The following is a 19,070-nucleotide window of genomic DNA, read 5'->3' on the forward strand; positions in this document are numbered from 1 at the left end:
GAGAGAGAGAGAGGTGAAAGATAGTACATATCTTGGATGAATAAATATGTATGTAATATGTATGTATGTAATAACTTGTTACATTATTGGCAAAAAGTTTTTACGTTATTGGCTCAAAAATGTTATTACATTATTGGAACGTTATTACATTATTGGCTTTATTACGTTTTTGGTTGCTACATACCTGATTTCAGAGGCCCTTTTCCTGAATTTGATTAATTTCATAGAGACTAACCCAAACCTTTCCCCTATAGCCTATCCTTATATCACCTGTAAAAACCTCCTCCTTCGAGCCGGAGTTGAACCAGCGACCTAAGGATGTCAGCACTGCTCTGCTCTCCTACAGTCCTCCGCTCTACCAACTGAGCTATCGAAGGGATCTGCTCTTGTGTTGTACTGTGGCCTGCTGAGCAATAAACATACTGCTGAAACATCTTCATTTATAAAGATGACAATTACAATAGAACAAATTATTCAGATGTTTTTTTTAATGACCAAGAGATCTGTAACAAATGTTCTCATCTGGCTCAGATGTAAACTCTGGCTCGAAGGAGGAGACGTTTACAGGTGGAGCCACAGATTTTTCATCAGACAACAACTGCTACTACATCCCTTCGATAGCTCAGTTGGTAGCGCGGAGGACTGTAGGAGAGAAGAGCAGTGCTGACATCCTTAGGTCGCTGGTTCAACTCCGGCTCGAAGGAGGAGGTTTCACAGGTGTAGCTGTTACAGAGAACAGCTTCCTAAGTGAAAAACATGCAGAAGATCTCCATGCTGGTAATCAGCTGATTTCAAGAACTGAACCTGACAGAAATCTCTGTGTTGATCATGGTTAGGGGTAAAATGCATGAATTGTTGTTTTTATCTTATGGTCATCTCTACTAATAATGGACATTTTTCATTGCTGAGCAGTGCACAGTACAGCACATTGCATTCTGGGAGTGAGAGCCTGACATTGTGAACATTAAACACAGAGAACTGACTGCTGTGATTGAAATGCTGCTAATGCTGGACACATCAGATGCTGCTCCACCTGTAAAAACCTCCTCCTTCGAGCCGGAGTTGAACCAGCGACCTAAGGATGTCAGCATTGCTCAGCTCTCCTACAGTCCTCCGCTCTACCAACTGAGCTATCGAAGGTGTGTTCATACTGTCACGTTCTGTATTGTAGGAAGTACCAGCTTGTTTTTAATTTATCTATCAGGAAGCGGTTCTCTCAATGTAATTGAGTGAAAGAGCTTCTGAAATCATGGAGACACACCTGTGTTTGTGTTTGTGCGTTGTGGGGACATCAGTCGTTTAAGTCAATATGAGGACAATCGACTTTATGGGGTCAAAAGCACTATGACCTTCAATGGCCAGTTTAGGTTGAGGTTAGGAGGTGTGTTACAGGTATAACTCCAGTTGTGGGGACCTAAGTCTATTTACACAGTCACATTGTGGGGACTGTGTTCACTTTATGGGGACCCATGTCCAGGTGAAGTGGTTCCAACAACCTCACCTGTAAAAACCTCCTCCTTCGAGCCGGAGTTGAACCAGCGACCTAAGGATGTCAGCACTGCTCTGCTCTCCTACAGTCCTCCGCTCTACCAACTGAGCTATCGAAGGTGTTCAGTCACTGATGTAAAATCTACACCTCCACCTGTGAACGTCTCCTCTTCCTTCGAGCCAGAGCTCATGTCCATGACTGTGCCAGAGGAGAACATCCAAGTTTATTACAGATCTCCAGTTTGATCATGGTTTAAAGTAAATATAAAAAGATTGTGTTGTATTGTTGTCCTCATCTTTAATATAGAGCTTCAACAGCATGTTCATTGCTCAGCAGTCCACAGTACAGCAAATGAGGAAATCCCTTCGATAGCTCAGTTGGTAGAGCGGAGGACTGTAGGAGAGTAGAGCAGTGCTGAAATCCTTAGGTCGCTGGTTCAACTCCGGCTCGAAGGAGGAGGTTTTTACGGGTGCGGTTGTTACAGAGAACACCTTCCAGATAAAGTAAAAAAGTCTCTCTGCCCATACAGAACTTCTCCATAGTTAGCAGTCAGCTCTTGTGACTAATTTCCCATGTGATGTTCTTACTGATCTATTACTTCATCATGGATTTTGCAAAATATCCAAAAAAGGATTTATGGAAATATTCATCATTACAATTATTCAGTTACGTGGGATACAATGTTAGTCATCCTTAAAGCAGAAGTAAGCGATCCGGTCATTTTGGCTAACTTCTTGTCAGCCGATGGAGTTAGCAGTCCCCGCCCTCGTCCCTACGTCACCACATTCACGCGCATCCCTTGGCTGCACACACAGAGAGGACCGCCCCTTTATGCCGTTCTCTCTCCTCATTGGATAAAGGTTGTAGGATACAAGGAAAGTTTTCTCCTCAGCTTACAGCAGAGCAGAGTGACTGACAGACCCGTGTTTCAGACCAAACACTCTATATAAGTGATTGCTGTCGGAAGATATAACTACGTATTTAAGACTTATATTAACAAAAACATTCCGCTAACTTCTGCTTTAACAATAAAGCTTGTACTGGAGCAGGACACATTAGCCTCTGTATCCCTTCGATAGCTCAGTTGGTAGAGCGGAGGACTGTAGGAGAGCAAAGCAGTGCTGACATCCTTAGGTCGCTGGTTCAACTCCGGCTCGAAGGAGGAGGTTTTTACAGGTGAGGTTGTTGTTGTTGGACCTACATCAACTGGACATGGGTCCCCATAAAGTGAACACAGTCCCCACAATGTGACTGTGTAAATAGACTTAGGTCCCCACAACTGGAGTTATACCAGGGCCAAAAACACACCTCCTAACCTCAACCTAAACTGGCCATTGAAGGTCATAGTGCTTTTGACCCCATAAAGTAAATTGTCCTCATATTGACTTAAACAACTAAGTCCCCACAACGCACACACACAAACACAGTGTCTCCATGATTTCAGAAGCTCTTTCACTCAATTGCATTAAGAGAACAGCTTCCTGATAGATAAATAAACAACAAGCTGATACTTCCTACAATGCAGAACATGACAGTGCAAACATCCCTTCGATAGCTCAGTTGGTAGAGCGGAGGACTGTAGGAGAGCAGAGCAGAGCTGACATCCTTAGGTCGCTGGTTCAACTCCGGCTCGAAGGAGGAGGTTTTTACTTCTGTCACTGTCAGGATAACGGTGAATAAAACAGAAACAAGCTGTTGTATCCTCAGTACTCATGATTTTAACGACAAAAGAGACACATTTCTCTTCCAGAATCTTCTTTTGAATTGAAACAACACTCGCTCCCTCTCAATCACACACACACACACACATACACACTCTGCCTCGGCCCCATGGTCCTTTCAGTGAGTGCGGCCTCTCAGCTACTGACTGAACCCCCTTTGTTCGGCGGTGACCCTCTTAAGCGCAGGTTGAAGCCTGCAGCCATTCCACTTTGGATTTGGACCCTATCGCGTGTCACACGGCTAAGTCGACCAGGACCGGGCCTCTTCACTCAAACGCACGGCAACAAGTGTCTATTCACATCACAATGAAAGCTGCAGCAGGGTTTAAGCTAAAATAACTGGATCAGCGACGCTGCGAGCGGCCAGAGGTGAAGCTGCATCACCCCAGTTACAGATGCAGTAAAAAACAAACAAAAAAAACATTTTAGTAAAGTCAAAGACAAAACTACACAGAGAAACACAGAAAAAAAAGCTGCTTCTATTCAATTATTGCCAACTACAGTACCTGTCCATCCAATGACTGCCAATGGTTAAACACCAATTCTACTAAATCTAGTTACATTCAAATAGGTCCAAGTGGTAGGCCTAACTATGACAGAGATTTCCACTAAATAGTCCCAATACAACAAATGTGTTGTCAAGTAATCTGAGTACAGCTTTGCAACAGAAGAGTCTGGGTACTTAAAGGGATATTTCAACATTTTGGCAAATTCGCCTATTGCCATAATCCCTATAGTCATAGGAGTAGGTTCATTGCCTTTACTGTAATTGTCGGTGCATGCAGTTTTTAGATCGGCGGGGCAGAGACGTAAGCTCTCACCTTTCCCTCATCAAAGTAATCAAATACACAATCCAACAACTCCAAAACGCTCTGGTGGACAAGTTGTGACCTGCACATTCACCACGCTATAAAAGAATCATGTAACATTACAAGACGAGACCAGTCTAAAAAATTATATCCACAAAACCAAAACCAATGGAAATGTAATACAGTTTGAAAAGAATGAAAATGATGATTGGTCATCATCAAAAGACTAGCTAAGTTATATCTTTTTAAAGAATGGTGTTCTTGTATCAAGCATTTGCATGTATTACTGAAACAATTTAGAGGTTCTAATATGTGTCCCATACGACAGTGCTGGGTGTGGTGGGGGTGGGTTAGCTTTTTTAATATCGGGACTTTAGAAGTCAGGAGCTAATGTTTTGTTTCTGAAAATAAAAATTATGTGCAATTCAGTTTCCTTTTCTTTTATCGTCATATGTAAAGTATGACATCCCTGCAGCATACATATTCTAATATCCCATGTTCTCCTGAAAAAGGTGTATATAACCAACTCGTACAGTATATCGGCCTGTGTTTCATTCACTAACATTATTGATGATATAATCTAATAAAATTGACACTTGCAAAAAGAACCCAGCAAAATTAGCTCAATATCACTGCTGTTGAAATGATGTTGCATGAAGCAACACATTATCTCCTAGATCATTTGCGCTGGAAACACGTGAAAGTACAAATAAGAAGAAGATAACTTTTTTTACAGTAAAATTTTTCTTCTTTTTCTTTTTAAGAGCGAGTATCAAAGACCTGTTCAGATGGTTTATTTTTGGAGCTGCCTTCGACGTCTGCCGTCATATGACTGTCAGCCTGTTGCTGCTGGAACAACAACCTCTGACACCTACAAAGTGGAACGTGTCTTTGTCAGTTTCAAGTGGCTCTCTGTTGGTTTCATCAGCTTAATCAGGTCCAACTGTGACTGAGATTGACAGGTCATATGTCAAAAGTGAATGTTTCACAAAGAGGTGCAGATTTCCTGGAGTTGCTTTTCAAACCTTTACTTATTTATCCTGGAAAACTTCTCTAATCCCTCGTGCTTTTCTTTTTTTTTTTCATTTCCTTGATTTCACTCTTTCAGCTCCACACGCTGAGATCAGGGAGCAGCTCAACGCCACGGAGAAAATGTCAAAAGTAAATCAAGTAACAAATGATATCTACAGTACCTACATTATGTATGTTAATGTTGTTTAATGCATGTTCTGCATTAAATCAGTGGTTATCGCGCAAACTAATGCTTCATTGTGTCCGTGTGAATTTATGTAAATTAACTGTTTTTCTATTAAAGATGCACTTGATATATTTCACACATCAAAGTCAGAGTAGGATGTTTTAGTCTTTTAAGATTTGGGAAGACTTGGGAAAAACAGGACCCAAAATCCTCAAGCAAAATCTTATTCTGGTATTTGGGGAAAACCAAGATGCAAAAAATTTACATTTGAGGTGAGAATCATCAGATGATATTATCATCATCACTGTGGTTAAAAAACATACAAACAAAAAAACATTGTTATGCATAAATTGTGATTTTGTGACTTGTGTGTGATTGTGACTTCATACTTTGTTCATTTCACTTAAATCACAAATAGTCTTCCTGAAGCTGAACAGACTGTCTTAACAAAGTTTCTTCAGGGTTTTAGTACCAAAAAAAACTAAAATTCATATTTGCAAAATATTATTATATGCTGAATCAAATTACCCCTCCTTCCCAAAAAAAATTGGAACATGTTGAACCAGCAAATTTTACATACAGAAAACCATAAAAATTAAAATCTGTTACTTATTTTTCATGAGTTGGCTGAACAGTATTTACATTTGAGAGGATTTTGTTTCTTCTCTTCCCTTCTGCAGAATGTAGCCGGAGCTAACGGGTCTTTACTTTGACTTTCATGTGGCTGGTGGAGGTTTAGAAAGCGGAGCCAGAGGCTGCCGGGTTAGAAACTCTTCTCATCTGTTTTCTCCTGCTCCTGGTGACAAACATAAAACTCCACCACCGGTCAGATTTAATTAAATGAACTATAAAATCACTGTATTAAAATGAGTCCATCAGAGTAATCAGGACGTATAGGAGAAGTAGAAATTAGAAAGTGGAGTTTAAATAGAAAACCTAGAGTTTTTTTGCAGGGTGCTTTGATCTGGGATCAGAAGTTGCGACTACTCTCCACTCACATATTCTGATTCAAAGCAGTGAACTTCCAACAGCAGCAGCAGCAGCAGCAGCTTCCATCCCAGAGCCTCAGGCTGGAGTTCATGTCTGCAGCTGGAGGGACGAGTCGTTTGAAAGCACAGACCCTGAACGTCTCTCTATTAATATAAAATAATCTGTTTTCTCATTGTTGTGACTTAAATTCACAAAAAAAATATGAAATTACATGAGAAATCAGTGGATCACGACGATGCATTGTTCTCAATAATGGGAGTGTCTTGCCATGGTATCATTCAATGGTTAGATTTAGGAAAGGATTGTGATTTCAGTCAAATTATGCACTTTCGAAACACACATTATTTTGAACTCTGTTATTGTCTTGGTTTGGTTTTAATCTCAAAGTTCACCTCATTTGTTTATTGTGCAAAAACAATTTGCAATATTTTAGCAAGTTGGTTAAGGCTTTAAGGAATAAAAGGGAGTGCAACACAAGGTTACAACGATAGAGACAATAAAAACTGATGGTTTCACAAGGGAATCGAACATCGGTCTCCCATATCATATTATATTAATATCATATCATATTAATCTGTACACTACAGCCTCTTACTGATGTGGACTTTGTCTCTTTGCATGAATAAAAGCAGAACCCAGGAAGTGACACACCTGAATGGAATGCAGCCGTTTTTTTTTTTATTTGTTTTGTATTTGTAACAAATCAACTTGTTCTTTTCGTTTCCCACACAAATCATTTCCTCTGATGCAAAATGTGTCCGATTGTTATCTAGTTTGCAGTGACTAATGCAGATTTCACATTATTTCCTTCCTGTGTGTTTTCATTCGTTCGTTGGTGGTTACTACTACACGGTGCAGTGTAGTAAACACCATGAGAAAACATTAACAGCGTCAGCGTGATGAATGATCACTGGTGGGTAATCATTATCCAGAGAACTACTGTCGAGTCAGGTTTGTGCAGGAGGAGGCCGCGCTGCAGAATTGTTTTATTTGTGCAATAACTTTTACTTTTACAATCACTTTTTAATGTATTTACTGTCTGTGACTGACTTGACTGGTCCTGTACAGGTGAAACCCGTGATTTTTTTAAAAAAAGAATCACGAGGATGTTGACAGCAACCAAGAAAAACAAAAAGGGCCCCGGAGCCAGTTTAAGGATCAAGTCTCGCTGTGACTGGAAGTGATGTCCTCTAAACGACAGATGCCGTCGTCCTCCACATGACAAAATGTTGCTGTCACTCACATGTCACTCTGTGTCGCTTTGGCTCCGGGAGTCTCCTCACAACAGCAGCAGCAGCAGCTCAGTAAACACTTTGTGAGATACTTTCTTTTCAAACGCTGATGTTGAAAAGATGCTGAAGAGCGTGACTGACACTTTAAGTCTTAGGAGGAAAAAAAAAAAAAAAAGAAACCCCAACAAAAATATATTTAAAATAAATACAAAAGTCAAGTGTTTCAGATGAGATTTTCTACATGTTGGAAATGTTAAAAAACTGGATTTCTGGCATTGCAGAGGATGAAGAATTAATCGCCTCATTTAAAGCAGCAGTGAAGGTGTGAAGTAGTCCAGGACAGATTGCCCTCTGGTAATCATTATCCAGCGTTTTAAATCTTTTAAATCCCAGACTGCAGCTCAGCCATTAGCTTCACTGAGAGTGCCGGCTGTACAACCGGCGTAAAACATTTACCAGGCCGCGCCGAGCGACTCCTGCAGCCGCCGCTGTCCAGCCAATTATAATCAGATCCTGTCACAGCTCAATCACAGATCAGATAGATTAGATTTGAATCCTTTATGAGGATTTTTATTTTTTTTTTGCTTTGTCTTTAAATACTATGACACAAAATCTCTCCTGGTTGAGCCGTCACTTAAAAACACAGGTTGTTCTACATTAAAAAGAACGATAATAACAATATGTATGGTGATATATTTTAGTGGGTCACCTGACGTCTTGCTGACACAAACAATTCACACTTTCTGTGTTTGATTGTGAGAGTGCATGAAACAAATATGGCCTCATAAATGTGCGTTTATTGTGGTTCACACCTCCACACACACTGTGGCCTCGCTGCAGGTTCTGACATTTTATCGTACATGATTCAAACCAGACCGAAAAGATGTGTTAATGTATAGTCAGGGTATGTTTTATTAACACTGCTCTCAGCTGTAAATGTACATATGTAGTGCTTTTCCCTAGTGCACAAGACTGAAACTGTGCCAACAGACTCGCCTGATGAAACTGCACCGTACAAAGGTCATAAGACTATGCCATTGTTCTGGCTTTAATACAGGGCCAAAGGTCACACTGGATCAATGCAGCTCTGGTTTTCATTGAAAGCAGAGAAAGTTGTCATGTTGTGGACAGTTTAAACTCTGGTTTAACTTTCGAATGAGACACAGGAAACAAATGACAGAGTGTCTTTCTGTTGATAAAAACATTTAATCTCTGAGGCAGGTGAGTCTCTCTATGTATCACATAGCACTGTGATGTTGAGGCGTTGGCCTGGAAAGCCAATGGGGAGTCCCACAGGTTCAAATTCTGCTCACAGTGAGTCAGTTCGAAATGCTCAAAGTCTATATTTACTCTTTCCTGACAACATTTGGTGATACGCCAGTGTCGTCTCCCAGGAGAAGGACAATGACACATAAAGTAGCGCATGCTAACACAGCACAATTCAACCTTGTTTTTTGTTTGTATTAATGTTGTATTAATGTTATGTTTGTATTAAAGCTCCATACAGTATAAAGGTAGACATTTGTGTTAAAGCTCCATATGGTATAAAGGTAGATGTTTGTATTAAAGCTCCATACAGTATAAAGGTAGATGTTTGTATTAAAGCTCCATACAGTATAAAGGTAGATGTTTGTATTAAAGCTCTATACAGTATAAAGGTAGATGTTTGTATTAGAGCTCCATACAGTATAAAGGTAGATGTTTGTATTAAAGCTCCATACAGTATAAAGGTAGATGTTTGTGTTAAAGCTCCATATGGTATAAAGGTACGATGTTTGTATTAAAGCTCTATACAGTATAAAGGTAGACGTTTGTGTTAAAGCTCCATACAGTATAAAGGTAGACGTCCATGTGTAGTGTGATTATAAAGCAGCTGTGAAAGTATCAAAGCCTCAGTCCACAGAGAAATGCACACAGCCTGTATTCAGAAACTGAGCCTTAAAACCAGCCATCAGGACTTCCTGTCACTTTGTGATGTCACAGCAAAGCAGCCACCCAAAGCCCCGCCCCCTCACCACCTGGACCCACCATCTCACCCTTGCAGGATTTAGTTTCTCTGAGTGTTTTATTGTGGAATTTATCTGTTTTTATTGGATCGCTCAGATTTCAGTTGGCCAATCAGAAGAGAGGCGCCTCCTTCTCTTCTGATTGGCTGACACCGAGCTGTTGTTAGTACTAGCAGAGCTCCAGAGAGAAGCTGAGAGAGGAGGTGGAAAACTACGCTGAGATGGTTTTTGGTTCTTAAAACTACAAATATCTCTGCGTCTGGATCACCACACAGGAGAGGTGTAAATAAAGAGGCCTTTTAAAGGGATAAACCATCAACTTTTCCTCTCGCCCACACCCTGATGACAGTGGAGCTGTAAAAACAGAACAATGAAATGTACTATAAATCAACCATTTGTAATGTTAACCTGGTCTCACTGAGGAACACAACACAGTGACACAACAACCACGTCTTCATCATTCAATGTGCAGGAAACCAGGTAGATTGAAAGGTAGACACCCTCTATTCACACACTAATTTCCTCTTTCTTTCTCTCTTTCATCCTTACCCCCCCACCTCACCCCTTCCACCCTCTTCACTGTCCACTTTTCCCACCTCCTCCTCCTCCTCCATCCTTCCCTCTGCCCTCCTCCCTCCCGCCTCTTTCTCTCTCCCTCTCCTTCATTTGGCTGAAGCTAAATGTCTTGTGTGAGATAACATCACAGTAGGAAATTCCGCCTGTGTTGCCAGACTGCTCAGTTTTCTCCCCAGGGCTGGCAACAATGTGCGTCCTTCATAAGTGCCTCTGCAGCGCTCAGGATCTCCACTCATCCCCTGTGAGCCCGGTCAAAAGACCCGCCGGCGAAACCCAATGCCGCGCTCCCAACTCCACGCCAGAGCCACAGCAGCTAGCCAGCGGGATTACTGCAAAGACACCGAAAAAGTCCGACACATACACTCACACGACCACAATAATGTCCAGAGACCATTATCAGTCTGTGAGTCGGCGCTCACAAATCTGTGTCTCCAACTGTTTGTGGTTTTCTTCCAGATTCTCTTTGGAAAAAACTGGACCGAATAGACTTGAGCTGGTTCCAGACGTATCTCCTCCATCTTGAGAATGATCTTTCAATTATGTTATTTTAAAGACTTGACTTCCTGGGGTGTCAGGTCTCCTGCTAGCCTCCAGCCACTTGGACCGATGAAGACATAATCCAACACATGAAAACCAAACATGTCATTTTTACAATCTGTTTTTTTAAAAGATTAAACAAACTAGATACAACATGGATTAAAGTATGTTTAATGTTGGATTGCCACTGTATTTGTGCAAAGCTAAGCTAACTAGCATCTTGTATAGTATCAGACATGTAGTTCTTTTGCATAGAAACACAGCCCATAGCTACAAATATGACTCTCATTATTGTCATTTTGATTTTTCCAATCATAGAACCAGGTGTTTTACTTCAGTTCAAAGAGTGTTGCTGCTAGCTAGCAGCTAGCTAGCTAACACCCTTGAACACCTCCTCACACTTTGCAGCTTTGCATGGACAAATAACGTTTCTGATTGGTCAGAATACAGAAAGACAATAGGACTTTCATATTTTTTTATTAGAAGTTATGTCTCATAATTAAAATGTTAACATGATTTTAAACTCGTCTATCTGCTCTGGGCATCCTCACGATGCACGATGGTTGGTTCAGACAAACTCTTGCTAATGCGTCGCACCGACACATCTTTCTGTAGTGTCATTCATCCAGCAGCTAAATAAATAAACAGTCAGAGGAGTCACAAAAAGTTTAAAAAATTGTTTTTGAGACACTTGCCTGCAGAGGTGAAATCCCCAGAGACAAATTGTTTGTTTTGTTAAGACTCTGGAGTATTAAAGCCCACAGCGTTTCTGACAATCGCACAGGAGCTGCAGATGCTCTCTGAGACGTGGAGGTGCTGTACCCTGTCAGGCTTCAGCTGTGTGCTCAGTGAGTAAAAAAGACTTATGGCTATATGCTCTGAGTCTTTGCATTACAACATACAGTATACAGACAGAGTAATGGTCAGTTTACCGTCCAGATGTCTCCTTCAGCGTCTGTCGACCGTGACGCTCACAGCCTACATCATTTTAACAGGCCGTGTCAAACAGTATTTATCTGTTTCCTGCAATGTAAACACTGATTTAAATCCCTAAGTCTTTATATAGCACCGCATCGCTGGAGCGCCACAACACACAGCGTTACCGCGGTAACTAAACAGTTACCTTGCTCCAGCCCGCCGAGATTAGTGGGTTGTTGTTCGGGCAGGACGAAAGCGTTTGCGTGCCGTACGGTATAAAAGGGCTATGATACAGTATGTATTTAGGGCTGTGTCTCTAAATTTGGAGCGTCTGCGCCATGAGCGCTCGGAGAGAGAAGGAGTGTCTCGCTGTGTCAACGTCTGGGACCTTTTCGCAGCCGAGTTCAGGGGCCAAACTGTTCGCTGCACCCTGCCAGAAAAACATGTCCGCCGAGACGCATCAAGACTCCCCAATCCACTCAGATGCAGAGCGGGTTGCTGGTGCACAGCATGTGATTGACAGGGTCATTCCGCCAAAAGAGTGCCATTTGCTCATTGTAACTCTTAAAAATTAAACTTAATTTTTCATTCCATTTCAGTATATACTTTTTTTAATATAGGCCTACACATTTACTCACTCAAAATGAGTAGGCTACTGGTCAATCTCAGGTTACTTTATTTAATTTATTGCTGCTTTTATCATTGTATCTTTGAAGTATGAGTAACAGCAATGAGGGTGACAGCAATGAGTTTTTAGCATAAAATCAGCGATTGTGTGAAATCTAGCCAAATAGCATCTATACTAATAGCTTGACCACACAGAGCACATTCTTAGGATTTAACTGAATATTTTACTTTTGATATCAACAAACACTGAGATAATTTATGTAACAGGAATGAGTTTTGAGAGTGACCGTCCCTGCTACAATATCATTCAATTTCAGGAAGAATAAGTTACAGAATTTAATTTTGGTCTTCCCATGACTTTCAGAAGATCCAAATGATGTCACTTCCAGCAGAACATGTCACTGGTGGAATGTACCAACATTTTTAGAGTGTAGAATGTGTTTGGGTAACAGCACTGAGTGAAAACCTGGGGACAGGACTAAAATGTGAATTTTAACCAAAATATAATTAAGTTTTTATTTAAAAAATGTTATATAAGTGTAGATATAATGTGAAGTCACACTAATATGCAAAAAAAAATGAGATTTTAGAAGGATTTTTAGTCATTATGCATTGTGGTGAACAATAGCGTTTGGCTGTGGGGACAGGCAACAAAGGCTATGTTTCAGTGTTTTGACAGCCTTTTTATAGTAATTAAAAATTATATATCTTTAATTTCTACAGTGATTCATGTGTATGGTGCTTTGTTTATTAATTAAATGTAATTTATATTATATTATTACATGTTTTTATATATTTAATATGCTGGGGACAGAAATGGTACTCTTTTGGTGGAATCGGAACGCGGAGGAATTATCAATCATTAGAAAATTCAGCAGGAAATCCATTATTCTTCTTTAAACAAGTGTCATTTCTCCAGCATCTAAATCATGTCTTTCAGTAGCTTTTGAAACAAATTGAATAAAAACAATTTTAACCGCCCTCATTTGCAGACAGAGTCCCATCAGTCAGCGCTGCGGCCTGGCGTTTTTATGGCCGTCTGAGCGTTGGCGGCCCCCTCGCCTCGGGTTGGTTAGCCTTTGACAGCGCTATCTCGCAAATGAGGGTCCTCGCGGCTGCAACGCCGGTCGGCCGCCGCGCTAAACGCACCTGTTTGTCAGACTTATTTGAGGTGAGATAAGGTTAATTGCGCTCTTTATCATCGCTAAGTGACATTAGCTGGAGTTTGTACAGCACTTCCTGCTTCAGGAATGTCATTCAGGAGATGCAGAGCTCTGAGGTGAGATAAGTGAGTGGTCATAAACACATGCTGCATGTTCGCCTCTGATATGATATGATTCACTATATGCTATATGTCTCTTCTCTCCCTCCTCACACCCACCAGGTTTTTTTTTTTCTTTACAGCGTCTGATCTCCGCCTCCTCCTCCTCCTCCTCCTCTTTCCTCACCACATCGACCCACGCTCACCCCAATAATTCACTCCTGTCTGTCTGGGGTATAGGCGGGGGTGCTCTCAGTTTACTGTGAGCCTGTCGTGTGTGTGTGTGTGTGTGTGTGTCTGTGGCGATTTGGGTTGACAATGGGCGTGGGTGGAGGCTTCTGCCAGGTTTCGTCTGGGTCAAGGTCAACTCATCACCTTCCTGTGGAATGTGTCGATCCCTCAGGTACAAATGCTCGTACGTCCAGCAGCTTCAGAGCAGCAGCAGCAGCAGCACTTTGCATTTTGTTCACCGTCAGAAGGTGAAATAAGGGAGATTCTTTCAATTCGCTGCACGGTTAAAAGAAAAAAAGTGAAGATATGTAACTTTAAAAATGAGTAAACTAGTGATAGATTTGATTTTATTGAGATGTTGAGTCGCTTAAAGCAGAAGTAAGTGATCCGGTCGTTTTCGCTAATGCTGCGTTCCAGGCAGGCTTTTGAAATCATAAATTACAGCTTCAAGTCACAACTTACGACTTTGTAGCGTTCCAGGCAACCCACTCGTGTTTTTCCGACCTGTTTTACTGGTGAAAGTCACTATAACGGTCACTCGTAACTTCCGACCCGTGAAATCGTACCAGTACGTCTTTTTGTACAGTCTATGTACCAGATCGAACTGGTACGACTTCACAAAAAAAACGAGTTTCCTTGAACGCACCATAACAGTCCTCGTCCCTACGTCGCCACATTCACGGCGTCCCTTGGCTGCACACACAGCCCTGCATGCCGTTCTCTCTCCTCATTGGATAAAAACTGTAGGATACGATAAATGTTTTCTCCTCGACTCAGAGCAGAGCAGAGGGACTGACAGACCCGTGATTCAGTCCAAACACTCTATGTAAGTGATTGCTGTCGGAAGATATAACTATTTAAGACTTATATTAACACAAATATATCACTTACTTCTGCTTTAATGGTGGTGGCATGTCTCCTTTTGCACATGTGTTGTCAAAATTACACTTTTTAGAAAGTTTAAGGTCACATGTATTTTTAATTAGATGCAGGATTTTCAATTATTAAACTGGATGAAGTCAGAGCAAAAAGCTGTGCAGAGACTTCCATTCTCCACCAAACAGCTTTGGAGAGAAACTGAGGAACTCTTCACTGGTTTTTTGCCTGTTTTGATCACCTGGTCCAGTTGTTATGGAGAGCAGCATCACTAAGTGGCGCAGACAGTACAATAGGAGGAGGAACAACAACTCCCATGATGCCACAGTGCTTCATCATGATGTCACCAACCTCATCTTTTGTGGCAGAAAAATCACATATTGTTCCTTTAAAGCGACAGTAAAATACTGTAATACAACTCTAATCAGTTCAACATTTTGGCAAATTGGCCCATTGCCATAATCCCTATAGTCAGTAGGTTTGTTACCTTTACAGTATTTGTCGGTGCAAGCTATTTTTAGAACGGCGGAGCAGAGCCGTGAGCTGCTCAGAGCTACGCTACGGAGGCTAATGGGATTTCTTGGTTTCACTCATCAAACTCATCAAATACACAATCCAACAACTCCAAAACGCTCTGGTGGACAAGTTGTGACCTGCACATTCACCACGCTATGAGATAATAACAGAACGTTACCAGACAGAGTTGTTTTAGAGGCAAATTTATGCAAAACCGCTGATGTGCGTTGCCCTCACGGACAGTTTTTCAGCAAGCAGTCTCTGCATTTCCCTCTAAAACAACTCTGTCTGGTAACGTTCGTAACGCGTTGGATTGTGGATTTCATGAGTTTGATGAGGGAAACCAATTTGCCAAAATGTTGAACTATCCCTTTAATATAATATATGAGGCCACACACATTTGCATGCACTGATATAGTTGCACAAACACAGTAAATGCAGAGGAAACTGTTACTTAAGGAGCTAACATGAGTGGGGGGGGGGGGTGCGTGTGCATGTGCGTGTGTTTGTAAGTGAGAGAGATAGACAGAGACTGGTTGTGTGCATGACTTACTGTTTACCCTCTGTGCAGATGTGTGTGGGTTGTCTCTCTCCCTGAGTGTGTGTGTGTGTGTGTGGCTGAGTGTTTATTAACTTGTCTGTACAAATGTGTATATTAGTCAGATTTTTACCAAATGAGTAAAACGAGGCCACTTAAACCCTCCAGGAAATCAGCCGAGTCCTCAGACTCACACGCTGCGTACATGTTATTTTAAGCCCGAGTTACACATCATCTGATATCCGTCCTAAATGGCTTTTCCAGCTTCACTGCTCCCAGCACTCGGAGGTAGAAGGACAGCTGTAAAAAAAAAAAAAAAAAAAAGGAAGAAAGAAAGAAAGAAAGAAAAAAAAGGGGGCCAACAGGTTTACCAGCGGTATAAAGTAAAGAAGAGGAAGAAAAAACACAAGGCCAGTTCCACTAAAATGAGGGAAAGCTGCCAAATCCCCAATTCCCTGAGAAGGAGAGGGCACGACCCAGGCACTGCAGAGATGTTGGGCTACTTATCTCTTCTTAAAACATTTACACTCGCAGCTTCGGCTCTTCAGGGAAGTCGATCTCCGTAAACATCCAGGACTGCCACCACTTGATGAAGTGGACGACATGTTTCCGAGGGCAGCCGGCGTAAATTCAGGAGACGCTTGTTCAGTTCGAGTGTCTTGCACGTTGTATAAATACCTTTTATTTTCAGTCACACAGCAACATGTGTTGTCGGTGACGTTATTTATCGCTAATGTGATTTCAGCTCTTCTGGCTCGTTACTTCATCAGCCTTCGTATACCAGCTGTGGTGGATTCATACGGCCGCGTTAACCTGCTGCCGGCGGAGGCAAATCGTTTGCAGACTTTAGCTTTTAAAAATAACACGTGAAAAGGATCACTGCGTGTACAAGTCTGTAACTCTGTCGGATGTGCCGCTCATTATTTTTGATTTTCAGCCTTTAAATTGAGTGTTAAAAGTTTTTTTGTCTTGTGTTTCTCTGTGGCCCACACTCAGGTCAACTGCACTGCTGCTACCTTCATCCAGAAAAAGCTTTTGAACACTCTTTGATTTGACTGACTGGATATTTTATTATTCATTTCTGCAGTGGGTTGAACAGAGAGCTGCAGCGATGATGTTTTGTTTTTTTAGCCCAACCTGATAGCTGGTTAGCATCAGCCTATTAGCATCGCACAGAAGTTTTACACATTTTGGGGGGATTTGTGACAAAAAAATATTTTTTTTTACGTTTCTGATACTAAAACATTTTCTTCAGCACAACGGTCACAGATGAACACAACTTTTGTGAGTTTTGAATGAATGAATGAAAAATATTTAGGTCAGGTCATCAGTATAACTAGAAAATAACCGATCCGCTGAAGCTAGTGCTTATTTTCGCCTACCCTGTTTTGAAAACAGAAGTTAAGATATAGTTTTAAACCTCCAACTCACAGTTTGAGTTATCTCCAAGCTTTAACAAAAGTTATTTTCTTCTTACAAGGTTAGAAACTGTTTGCAAACTAGTTTTTCCATGCAGTTTCATCTAGCCACGAGTTAGCCACCGATCTTTTTTAAAACTCGATGACCTAAAATAAATCATCATTGGTGTGTTTCATGTCGCAGATTAAAAGCAATATGAGATTTTTGAAGCTATAATATTGATATATTCTTAAGGAGTAAAAGATTCCGATCTGAATTTGGACCATGAGTCGATATTCATCACGTTCAGATTGTGATCCCTCAAATTTGGTCCAAATGCTTTTATATTGGAGGCTCAACATTTTGCCGCCTGTGTAACAGTAAATAACTTGTATTATGCCAAATGGCCTCAGTGCAGCAAAATCAATGTATATGAAACAATTCAAAATCAGTAGTGTTTTCACAGTCCCCCCCATCAGTTCCACAGAGTTACTGTAATAGAAATGAGATAAAACCACAAGGTGAATGAACACAACAGTGACTTGATTTTTCCCTGGTGGGACAACAAATGTCAGGACATCATTCCTAAATGAAACCCAGGCAGTTTGTAGTTTACCTGCAGAGTTTGAAGACACAAAAAAGTCTTCACTTTGATTTTTATCGACTCAGATCAGAGGATTAAATCAGTCGTAATTCAGTTTTCTATCCAAAAGGCGTGTTGAAAAACTAAAGCTCTAATTTCCAGTGAGTGCACTTACAGCTGAAACACAGATGGTGCTGTGATGTCTATTTCAATGGGATAAAAGTGAAAAGTGATTGAAATAGTGTTTTAATTTGCCCTCAACAGCTTCTGCTCTGTGGCTAAAACAAGCCCCGGGTTGATGTGTGTTTATAAAACGACCTGTGACACACATGGTGCATGTGTCACCTCCGTTTGCCAGAGGCCAAACACTGATGAAACACTAATCGCTTTCAACGAGACCAACGTTTCCCACCTCGTCACTGTTTCTGCCATCAGAGCCGCCCCGTCCCTCCGAGGTGAGAGCCGCTCGTAAAACGGGAGCTGACCGAGCCCTGAGCCCTGTCGTCACGGCTCCTAATGAATCCCCGGGTCTGTGCGAGGCCCCGGTGTCGGCCCGGCGTGTTTAACCGCGGAGAAAAAGAAACCCGTCACCCCTGCCCTAAGAAAGAGCGCAATTATGAGAGCTCGCCGCTGCTGTTTCCAGAAGTAGCAATTTAAGAGCAGGCCTCCTGTCGCTGCAGGGCCTTAATGACGCCGGGAGAACAAGTGGCAATTTAGACGGGGGCTCCCTTTAATGCCCTCAGTGTGGGGTTAGCGCCCTCCAAATATACACTACAGTATGGAGGGATTATGGAGGGTGTGGGACTCAAACAGAGACACATGGTCAGACTGTGGCAGCTGAGCTGAGACAAGAAAAAACTAAAGCTTCAACACTTTAAGTTATTGCTCCACCTTCATGAGATGTAGGAATATTAAGAATTGACCAGAAACAGTTTAGTCTTTCTTATTTATATTCTGATGGAAAACTGAACGTAAAAACACAGGAAGTATTTGAAATCATCATCGTTTTCTCTTCCAGATGAGTTGGATTAACCAGGAGTTTCTGGAAGTGTTGGATTTGTTTTTAGAACAGTTAGTTCATTGTTTTGGTTTCTTAAAGATATTTTTTGGACATTTTTGCCTTTAACTGACAGGTTAGACTGGGGGAATGACACTAAGTACAGATCTGCACATCGGAAGGCAAACCGGCGATCACTCCATTGCCAACATGGGAAATACTCTTAACCACTCGACCACCCCCAGTTTATTACTGGTTTTATTAGTGAAATTGCATTTAAATGAACTGAAATGTACCTTTATGTTGATTTTTCTCTCTAATAACTCAGTGGGAGCAGAGGCTGAAGCAGGTATATATAATATCCACAAATGACAATTGATGAGTTTCTTTACTAAGGAGTTTGTCTAAGAGTGCAACAAAATTGTAAATTTGCAGCGCATGTGTGTTTTTGTGAATTTCTGCAGTTGCAGTGAGTTGAGCTCTGAAGGCTGCTGCACAAAACCTGTTGGCATCAAATTAGTACTTTACATGACTCTTTTCTCTGTTTTAAAGTTGAAAATGTACAAG

Source organism: Trachurus trachurus, assembly GCF_905171665.1.
Source record: "Trachurus trachurus genome assembly, chromosome: 17".
Taxonomy (NCBI): domain Eukaryota; kingdom Metazoa; phylum Chordata; class Actinopteri; order Carangiformes; family Carangidae; genus Trachurus; species Trachurus trachurus.